At 40.7% G+C, this 11,138-nt stretch overlaps 1 protein-coding gene across 1 annotated transcript in view; it reads left to right on the top strand.

Moving 5' to 3' along the window:
* Positions 1 to 11,138, top strand: part of LOC135488313 (protein-lysine N-methyltransferase EEF2KMT-like) — a 72,077-nt gene that overhangs the window by 55,726 nt on the left and 5,213 nt on the right. The gene's annotated exons all lie outside the window — the stretch shown is intronic.

Here is an 11,138-nt window from a genome sequence, read left to right as displayed (position 1 = left end):
TATCAGCTTCTAACACTAATAATGATGTTTTGAACAAAAAACCACAGGCAATCATGACTGTAAGGCTAACGTAAAACATCACGATCCCCCAGTTTCCAAGAAAGGCCCCATTGCAATTGCACTTTATGAAATACCCTTAACAATACCCCAAACCATGTCCCTGAGTTTGGTGTTGGGAGTTGGGAGAATTGAGTGGTCAAAATTAAAACCCTTATTGTGACCCCCTAAAGTCAAAATATTGCATTTTTTTCCCGCAAACAACCTAGTGTAACCAACAAACGTTGTATTGGTATGGAGTGTCACAGCCTAAGCATGGCCAATCTTCAGAAGGAGTGTGCGCAAGAAACGGTCTTCTCTCTTATAATATAGATACTTCAGTTTCATTTGACCACTATAAGGCGATCCCTTGGTCGTCTAGATACCATTCTGCTATTCTGTGACGAAAATTTATATTATTATGCCATATTTAAATCTGGATAAAGGGGTGATTTTTGCCCACCGCTTCATTTTTGTTTTGCCCCCTTCTTCTGGCCAGTCGGGTAATACACTCCTCTGTGACAAATGGAGAGCGCCACCCTATAATCGTTCTCCAACATTTCTGCAATTTCATTCTTGTGGAGGGTGAATAGTTTAACTTGATTGGGCAGGTTGATATTGTTCTCGGTTCCCATGTGCCTTATATACGCCCCCTCTCTCTAACCAAATACTACATACTCCCGGCAGCACGTGCCTGAAATGTAAACCGGGGTATTCTTAATGTCATTATCCCCCGAACATTGAAAATCTAAAGGATGACAAATCAATTGCCCCAAAGTCAACCTATCCGCCTTGGTCTGTCCAATTAATTCGTTAACCAACAGGTCAAACGTCTCGTGTCTGTGGTGCCGCATTGATACAGCAATTTACGCTGAACTTTTGAAAACGTATAATATACTACGATCAAAACGCCCAGGCATAATGTAGAGATAAAAAGGACTATTTCCAGGTCTATCATTATCTCTACTTCTTCCTTCAATGATTCTATCTCCTTCTCCACGGGCAACATGAACGCCAAAGTGTCATTTGACACCACAGCTCGGGCTACTGGCAACCCAGTGGCAACGGGAATCATGCCTACCATAGCTCGGCCCTTGCAGAAAGTGAAAAGCCCCAGTATCAATGCCGTCACACTCATCGCGGAATTAACTAGGTTCCAAATATATGAGCTCGTATGTATGTCTGCAAGAGTTAGAGGTTGAAAATTAGTGCTCATTGAGTCAGCCAACATATCGCTTTTTAGCTCAGCTGACAAAGTCAGCGGAGCTAGTAGTATAGCTGTTCAAATGGTGTCCGTCCTGCAATCCATCCATCTAGGGACCCATCTGTGGACAAAATTGGACATTTCTGACCGGGAAGGCCTAGCCACTTCGTTGACGGTGCTAAATTAGGAGTTGCCCAAGGTGAACTCAAAAAACGAATAATCGGCGTGATCCGACTTGTATTAAGAGAATGAGGTCATTTCGCGTTTAGATTTCTTTCCCTTTTTCCCTCGGTCCACAGAGCAAATATTGTTTTCAAATGTGGCTGAATATTTTTAAATATTTTTTCATTTTTTACTTTTAATGGAATTAATGTAGTTTTCACCGCCAGTTGGCGCTGCAGGCACATTGCCTGAATTTTGGCGATTTCAAATTTGGCGGTGGCTTAACTTTTTTGCAAGCAGTGCCGCTGATTGGCCGATCGATAGAAGAGATGCCACCATTTAAAAATGGCGGTAGTCGCTGCTTCAATGAAGGTAAGTGAACTTTCTCATGTTCAATCGGTTGATACTCTTTTAATCAACATGACCATGTACCTGAAATTTATTTAGGTACTGAAAAGAGTCTATATAATTCAGATTTATCAATAGTTTTTTATAATATTCCGGAAATTTTGTGCACAAATTAGCGGAAGTTGGTGCTCGTCTCATGTCATTTTAGAGCGAGAAATTTGTTTCCGTCGATCTCTACCACTGAAAAATCGCTTGCATAGCTTCGAATTTTTGTGAAAATAAGGATCTGAACTTGGTTTCAAATAGTCTAGAGAGTTACCTTTGTGGTGATACATATGGTATGTGATAAATATTTGTGGAATTTGTGAAATTCGGTTTTCAAACGTGCCGATGATGCAAGCGATCTCGCGTGAATTTTGCAAGTCCTGATATGTCGACCGGGTGTCAAAAATCACTCGCCTAAATTCAATTCAAAGATCGAAAATGATATCTGAACTTAGTTTCAAATAGCCTACGCAATTAACATTTCGGTGATATATAATGCATGCATGTAATAATTGATTAATCTACCTAAAACGTGCAATCAAAACGGCGAAAGATCGTGATAAACACTCTGGTGGCGGTCGCACTAAATAACGACCGGTAGGGCCCGGCGTGTGGCGGAGAAAAAAAGGTAGCGCCCGGAGGTTGAAACGGGATTTTTATGCACTTTTAACTGTATATATATGTTGTTTATATGTATTTCTAACAGTTCTGTAACTTTTATGACCAAGCTTGCACCCAAAGTTGGTAAAATTGATGCTTGTTTATGGACTGCGCTAGCGACCGGAGAATTCGCCGTCGGCCATTTTGGGACGGTCCCTGAGTTGTTGTGGTTGGCAATTTTGCAACAAATCTCGCCATTTACGTTTGTTTACAATTATTTTGAAAGTCACATTATGACATCGTAGTATGAATTCCACTGCAGTTTCCTTACGCAGCAATGCTCATGTTTTTGGTTGGCAATCCTGTACTGTCTGTACACTGCGCTGTGCAGGCTTAGAGTATAACTCAACAGGCCCTCATGATTCATTTGATGGACACCCTATTTGATAGTACCTCATCATTAAGTCCACTAGATCCTGTTCTGTCACATGTCGTAGACGATAGACAATTTTCAAAATGTAGTACACCACTCGCTCACGGCTCACATCATGTGGGCACGGTTGGCTGTTGAGTGTTATGGTTCAGTCTGTGAGACTAATTTAAAGAGGTTACACTTTTATTTTGAATTGGAAAACAACCCCCAGGACTGACTTTTCACTGAGTGATAAGTGTGCCCTTCGAAGGTTAAGTCTCTTTCTGGATTTGCTTCGATAGATGCCTTGTTCAGGATATCATCTGACCGATGCCTGATCAAGCACAGACTGTATCCGGTGGTGTACATTTCCCTGTCTATGTCACCCTTTTTTATTCAGTCAGTGTTAATTTCTCTTCTCTTTTTTTACAGATTAACTGTTGTTGGTTATTGCAAGAGGAGTCGTTGGCACATTTCAAGTCCAGGAAAGCACTTGCTGTTCCCACATTCAGAGTAAGGTGTGCTTACTCGTTTTACTGCTTTCCATTCCTGGAGAGCGTTATCAAATATCTGCCGCAAGGCAACAAATATCTGCCGCAAGGCGCTTCAGATATCTGCCGAAAGGCATCAAATATCTGCCGCACCAATAAAGTTCATTTTGTTAACCAACTCTTTATCTTCTTCGTTGCCTCATAATAACGGTACCGACACACACCTGACCCTTGCCTTCACCTATCCATTTCAGCTGAGCGCCAGGCCCTTGGGCCTCTTGTTGTTTGGTAAAATGTTTCAGAGTGTTTCATACTTTGGGCCATGTGCTTAAAATCCAATGAAAACTTTTGGTCCTTTTGAGTGATTTTTAGCTCAGCTGACTAAGTCAGCCGAGCTTGTCAAATAAGTTGTTCAGTGGCGTCCGTCTGTCCATGCATCCATCCATCCATCCATCCGTCCATCCGTTAAACCCATGGTGCACATTTTGTAACCGTAAGACCTAGAGACTTCAATTTTGCATTTCTGGATACTTCTGGTCAAACTCTACTTTCAAAACAAAATTTGTCGCCATTCGACCTACTTCCTGCGAGCGAGAGTGCATGAAGGAAACTGGCCTATATCAGCCTAGGAGCAGCAGAATTAGTCGAAATATGCTCTAATATTAAGATAAAATTCTTGAAAATCTATTTTATTGAGAAAAAGTTCAAAATTTTTACAGGAGAGGGCGCTACCTGCCTTTTAAATATTTCTGCCGATTCAAATTCCCGCCCGATGACGTCAGCCATCAATGAAGTCTCCTATTTGCCAGTTCTCAAAACATGGCAGCCACACAACAAAAGCAGTAGCGCCAGGAATAAATCACTGTTCACGTCAGCTTCGTAATCGATTGTACCCCCACTTTATTGTGTTCTGTGTGGTGTTCCTATTCAATCAACGATGTAAGGCCTTATTATGTTGGTTTTAATTGAGAAGGTGCATTATAAGCGGCCTACGAAATACCGAAGCGGAGACAAAATGGCGGCATGTTGTTTAGGCTTGGAGCTAAATGACACTCAAGTACCCAATTTTCTGCTTAAAAAGTAGTCTGGTAGGCGATATTATCACCAGTTCGTTTCAGTGGTAGTCATAAGGTCTTTAGGGACTGCTTTCAGAAATTAGTTCTTGAAAATTTGGCCACATTTCTGTGAAAACGATATCGGAAGTGCATGCTCTGTTCGCGATGACATCGCCGATGTATTTTGAAGTGGAGAATTCCCACAGTATGTGCAGTGAAACGGCATGATTCTGTTCGCCTATTAAGTTTTAGTTCTACGATTCTTTCATGAGTAAAAAGTAGACATTCTAAGCAATACAATAATGTCACTCCCATAAAAATTGATGGGAAATTGAGGGAGCTACGGCATTCTGTTCGGCAACTGGCAGCGCTGAAAAAATACATTGCATACTGTACAATACCAAATGGCACATTTTAAAAAGCGCTCATTGGACAACGTGGGAAATCACCAGAAATGACGTCATCGCTGGTCTAAATAGAAAACTACGGTGGCGCAGTAGAGCACAAGAAAAGGTTTAGCATTAACTTCGTCATGCAAACGATTTCTCATGAATGATTTATTTGATCATCATCAGCTTGTTTCCCCTGATAGATAAAAAAATGATTTACAATTTCCATCAAAGTTTTCTATTTTGTGTATAGTCACATGTTATTTAACTGGCAAGGAGCCAAGCAGTTTTGAATATTCGCGGGAAAATACTTCGTACTTGTAAACGAGGCTATGACAATGAGTATCCTCATTCATGGCATAAACTTCATGTTTCGGTAAATATTTTTATACGATGATTTCACCCGAATTATGGTCAGGATTGAGGAATGAACAGTGGCATAATTATGTCAACCAAAAACATTGGTACCGTAGTGAACGCAAAAGGATATCAAATACCATGGAGCATGCCATTTTCATGCATAATGAACTTAACACCGGGAAGATATTAATGATATTAACTCAGCTGAGCGCCAGGCTCTTGGGCCTCTTGTTGACCAGTTAACCTGATTTTATTGAAAATGTTGGTACCTCTACCGTCACGGGTTTTTTAAATAGCGTACTGCCACAAACTTTTACTAGGTCCTTGTGGTCATATAAAGTATGTAATACAGGCAGATTCGCACCGTGCAAGAATGTTACATTTTTGACACCCTGATCGCATTGACTGACTCATGGGAATATCTTCACACATTGACATGGTAAGACTAAGAGAAGTTTGCATAATGAGCAAGCGTTAATGGGGGATGGAGATCTTGGTGGACAAATCAGGGACCAAGTATCTTCTTGAGCTCCCGAGACAAAATAGGTATTCTCTCCTAGTGCAATAGCGCCGTCAATTCGGGAGGGGGGGGGGGGTCGTGCTGATATCGAATATTGTACAGTAGATGTGCACCCGTCCCCATGTCGAAGAAAATTGCTGCCGTACAACTGAATTCTGGACAGTGTTTGATTTCTTCTACCATGCAGGTCTGAAAAATGCTAAAATCAAATTACGTGTACCAGAGGGCGTCCCTACTAACTGCCAGATACCCTGGGAGACCTGAAATTAATGTCGAATTATATTTATCATTATGAGCCATGGGTAGTGGAACAGCTGAAATTGTGAAAATGTCAACATAACCGATGACAGCTGTTATTGGAATCAAAATCGTAACATACAAATTATCCTCATCATGTGTAAACATAATGTCTCGAACCTGATAATAATACGAGGGCTGTGAATGGGCAATCCAATAGCTAGGCATGGTTGTTTCTAATGATTCCCTGACATGGTCGAGTGTCGACTTAATTAATTTTATCCGGGCAGGTATCAAATTTTTAACAACAGCCATTTGGTTGCTGATCTGTACCATAGCGTTGCATTTGCGATCATCGAGTTTATCTATTACTTGATGGATCTGACGGCATATGTCTGCAGAATCATTGTCATCTGGTGGAAATGTCGCGGCACATGAATCGGACGGACTGATATCCAATTCCGGCAACCTAAGAAAGGGTTTAACGTATGTTACCTTCCAATTCCCTCTCGCTAAGTTGGAGCTGGCAACCCGATGAAATACTATGCCCATGTTGTTCCTCAGAACATATTCGTCTGCCAAGGATGGCAACAAGCAACTGCTCAGTAACACAAGGGACAAAATCCATGCACGCGACGCCATTGTTCAAGCTGAAATTATACGAAATAATAAACATACAGTGGAACCCCGGTAACACGACCTCCCAAGGGACTAAGCCGAAGTGGTCGTGTTACCGGGGTGGTCGCGTTAGTGAATTTAAGAATCATAAGTAGGTTTTCCCGCCAAAACATCGTCCTAGCAGATATGCTGTGTGTACATTGACATGCATTAATGACTACGCCACCGGGTGATTCGATAATTTGTGTGTATATCACGAATAAAAAATCATTTTCTTGAGTGTTTTGCGTTTAATTTACAACTTATGTAAATGAGTAAATAAACTGACGAGAGCTAATTAGACCAAACATTACATTAAAACTTGAGCATGCTAATTAGAGCAAGCATGTCATTCACACCATCGGCAGCTGCCCTTCTTGATGTCAAGCTAATATTCCCGCTAACATTGAGAGAGGTGATGTGAGAAGATGTTGAGAATTATTCCTGATGTCTTCCTGCTTTAACTTCAGCCAATTTGAACTGGTACTGATTAAATCATCTTTTTAAAAACGTATTTTATCAATATTACGACGTAGTAAGCATTCTTTACTTTGAGTATCGGTACTCTTACTAATCAACATAATTTATTTGTCCTAAAAACTACGTGTGCATGCCTCTTGACATCATTTAATACTAAATGATGAAAAACAAACCGTGAGTCGAAAAGAAAGTTTATTCTTCATTTTATTTGCGCTTACATTTGATCAAACTCACTTACACATCATTTATTTTCATATGGATTCCCATGGTCATTGTGTTCGAGGTGCTAACTATCAACACGGATTTGCGAGAAGGTGCCAATTGATACGATGCGGTCATGGTTGATTACGGCAATTAGGCCTCATGGTCGCGTTAGCGGGGTTAATTTGCAGTTTGGGACCGACCAAGCTGGTGGTCGCGGTCTGGGTACCGGGGTGGTCGTGTTAGCGAGGGCCAGTTAATGAGAATTAGAGAGAAAACCATTCGGGACCGGAGAATTTTGGTCGTGTTCGCGGGGTGGTCGCGTTACTGAGGTGGTCGCCGACCGGGGTTCCACTGTATATGGTTACGTTTCCAAATAGTTATCGTGTTGAACAGGATTCCATAGTTAGATTTATTAGTAATACAAGCCCTTCGGCGGATGTGATTCACTTGGGATCGGTTGAGAATCGCTTGTGCTGCTTGCTTTGCAGCCGTCTTTCAAATTTCATTGCTGTACATAGGTTTTCGGCCAAAAGTACCTCTAGGGCAATGGATTCTGCTCAAAGTGTTATTGGGTGAAGGAGAACCTTTTATCAATTGACTCTGTAGCTAGCTACTGGTATAGCCGTCTTCCTGCACTCTGCCCACTGTCTCCCCCCCCCCATCTTACTTCTATACTGCTTCAACTGGGACAACTGTCATGATGGCATCATCCTAACTATGTACCCCCCTCTTCACCACCAACAGTCTTATCAGCCAGAACTTTTCCGTAACATTTCAGTTCGATATAATGTGGTTTCGAACTCTCGGAACGGGCCACATAGCGTCTCCAGTCTACAATGCGTTGGGATTGTGAAATAGAGTTATATTTATTCAAATGAGAATACAGTATTCTGTTTCGTGATTGACCCGCAGCTGGTGTTGGCGATGATGTCTCACCGCTGACAACGGGGTTGTCGCGGTCGGTGTGGAATTGGTCATATTGTTTGTGACGTGAAAGCAATTTCAAAAAATAAAAATCATAAAAATGGCGACCTGTGCAAAACGAACGGTGATTTTCTCTGCATCTATTCTAAAATATGTAGACAATAGTGCTTTGGAAAGCTCATTTAGTGACCACATAACGTTCGCTTTCCAAGGGTTAAACACTGTTTCCTTGTTAGAGAAATGTAAAAAGATTCGCTGGGATGGTTTTACTGATATATTCATTTTGGTCGAGACGAATGACTGTGCTGCCAGCGGGCCCGGATTCTCGACGAAGGAGATTGGTGATCGCATTGATGTAAGTTGTCCAGCTAGCAGTCGTAAGTTGTCCAGCTAGCAGTCATCATGGCAGTGTTTTAGGCCAGCATTGATGTTGGAAGGAACATGGAGCTAATAAAGTTCGGCCATTCTAGGTTTTACTGCATGTGTTCCGCGCTAATTACCGATTAGCGCCATCTTAAGATTGCGCTGCGCATTCTTAGGATCGTTTAATCGTGCGGCAATCTCGAGATCGCGCAAGGGTGAGCATGTGCTTTTTGCCGATTGTGCATTTTAGAGATGATGATACTTTTACATGTTCAGCTTTGCATTGCCATTGGTAGCTTTATTTTTCACCTAATTTTTTGCTACACCAACAGTCACATTACTGTCATGTGACTGTCTATGGGATGCTGAAAGAAAATTAATTTAATACCGGCCAAAGTTGACTGTCTAGTGGTTGATTTGTATTTTGTACCTCAGGCCATACCTCAGGCCATGGAGGTATTATTAAGATAACTGCAGGCCATGGAGGTATTATTAAGACTAGCATATACCCATGGAGCGGGCAAAGTTGAAATGTAATATACATTTGTTAAATGGGCACGATGATTGAGCTACATTAAATTTCTAACGTTACTGAAGTTTTATTAAAGGTTAAACACGAAATTAACTGCATTTAGGGACTTATTGCTGCTATCTACATGCAACCCCCAATAGATTGATTGGAGTACGCTATTTTGCACAATGCATTGAGACCAGTGACAGCAGGTCCTGTTCCAAATAAGGCCCTCACATATTAGGCATATCACCTACCCACTCCCGTACCCAATGCCACTGTCGGACCAAAGCCAGGTGCATGGAGAGATGCAGAACGCAATTCAAACTGACAACATCAGTCAGTAAAGAATAAATCAAAGAGCAAGCGCTGGCCACTGTACATATTTTGTCCATCCTGGCATAACTGTTTATTGATACCCTGACTGCATGTTCCGGTAGGCCACTCTGCAGAATTTGCCTTATCACTCAGGTCAGTGTTTCTCGAATAAAACTAAAATAGAACACAGGCTAATCATTAATCTCCCTGCTAATACCCTGCACCATGGACCAGGTTGTATAGCACTACATACGTGCTGGAAGCTAATACTGATGTGGCAGGGAGAATATGCGTGAAGTTTGTGTATGCTTTTGAGAATGAGCGGAGCTCTATGGTATGATATATGTTGCAATATTCAATAAAAATAGTTTTCATGCAATATTGATTTTTGTTCATTCATCGTTTCATTTTTGATGCAATGATGCACCGAAAACTGCATTGTGGGTAATCTTAGAAACGAAAACGCTGATTGGCTAATCTCGTGTAGTGGAATAGGAGCGATATACTGTAATATATATGAGCTATATGTTTTTATTTATCAGTTAAACTAGTAATTAAGTCTTTAACTGATTGGATTCTGTTAGAAAATGCAGGTTTTGATGATGTTTACCTTGGTCATGTGAGACAAGACCACAATTGATTTTTTAAGCCTTTTAGCAGTTAAATTGTCAATGTTTGACCGCGACGCATCAACAAACGCGTCAAGTAGTGAAACTGAAATTCGGATATGATATACGGGTTAGTCTTGCGAGTAACTGGTGCGATGGAAATTGGTGATTGACCACGGAAATTTTTTTATAATCGACAAATTAGACAGACTTTGATATTTCCACTGTTTTCAGCCAACTGGCAGAAAAAACTCAAAACACGCCCCCTATTACCCAATTAGCAAAATTCGAAATTAATTTTTTCATCAAATAATTTCTTTATATCTGTAGACTTGCCACAGCAAATATTTTTTCAATACCTCTCCAAATATGTACTTGAGAGTAAAAAACATGCACTCGTCTAATTGATAGGCCTCGACCCTCCAACCTATGAATATTCATTAGTGGTCTTGTCTCAATGAAGGTACATTTCAGGGGTTAACATTTTGAGATTTTTTTCAAACTAATGTACATGACATCCCACAACTCTCCAACAAAGGAAAGTCATATCTGGACATTTTTGGAGAAATGAGAGACATTTCAAAGAGTGGTACAACTGTGCCAAAGCGACGAAAGAGGACAAAATCGACAAAAAGTCATGATTTTGCAGCCAACAGCACCAAATTCAAAGACCTGCCCTGGCCAGAATAAGCAAGCTATGGAGCTGAAAATTTAGGATGTGATTTAGGAATATATTTGCTGCTTAGGGCACAACTTTCAGAATCAAGGCCTAAGTAGTTTCAAAGAAATTACAAAATGAATGGCAACACAACAAGACTTGTAAAAATGAAACCGAACTTAGACCGGGGTCAGGTTGACTCTTATTTGGGTCAAATTAAGTTTTTTTCTCATTATTTTAGCTTGTTTTGACCTTAAATCATCAGCAATACAATATTCTAAATGAATTAGAGTGATTTGAGCACATTCAAATTTTTCACTATATTGACCCAAAATGTAGTGTAAATAGAGACAAGACCACAATTGATTTTTTAAGCCTTTTAGCAGTTAAATTGTCAATGTTTGACCGCGACGCATCAACAAACGCGTCAAGTAGTGAAACTGAAATTCGGATATGATATACGGGTTAGTCTTGCGAGTAACTGGTGCGATGGAAATTGGTGATTGACCACGGAAATTTTTTTATAATCGACAAATTAGACAGACTTTGATATTTC

This window comes from Lineus longissimus, chromosome 1 (assembly GCF_910592395.1).
Source record: "Lineus longissimus chromosome 1, tnLinLong1.2, whole genome shotgun sequence".
Classification (NCBI taxonomy): Eukaryota; Metazoa; Nemertea; class Pilidiophora; order Heteronemertea; family Lineidae; genus Lineus; species Lineus longissimus.
The sequence above is the reverse complement of the archived record's forward strand: the minus strand, read 5'-3'. Positions and strand labels throughout refer to the sequence as shown.